This window comes from Pelophylax lessonae (assembly GCF_965119305.1).
Source record: "Pelophylax lessonae genome assembly, chromosome: 7".
NCBI classification, from domain to species: domain Eukaryota; kingdom Metazoa; phylum Chordata; class Amphibia; order Anura; family Ranidae; genus Pelophylax; species Pelophylax lessonae.
The window spans coordinates 3,479,143-3,479,406 of record NC_138774.1 but is presented as its reverse complement, the minus strand read 5'-3'; positions in this window follow the sequence as shown (position 1 = coordinate 3,479,406).

The window sequence follows — 264 nt, the reverse complement described above, 5'->3', positions numbered from 1 at the left end:
TGTACATTATAGGAGGGGGGAGGGGTGATATATGGGGGGATCTGTACATTATAGGAGGGGGAGGGGTGATATATGGGGAGATCTGTACATTATAGGAGGGGGAGGGGTGATATATGGGGAGATCTGTACATTATAGGAGGGGGAGGGGTGATATATGGGAGATCTGTACATTATAGGAGGGGGAGGGGTGATATATGGGGAGATCTGTACATTATAGGAGGGGGAGGGGTGATATATGGGGAGATCTGTACATTATAGGAGGGG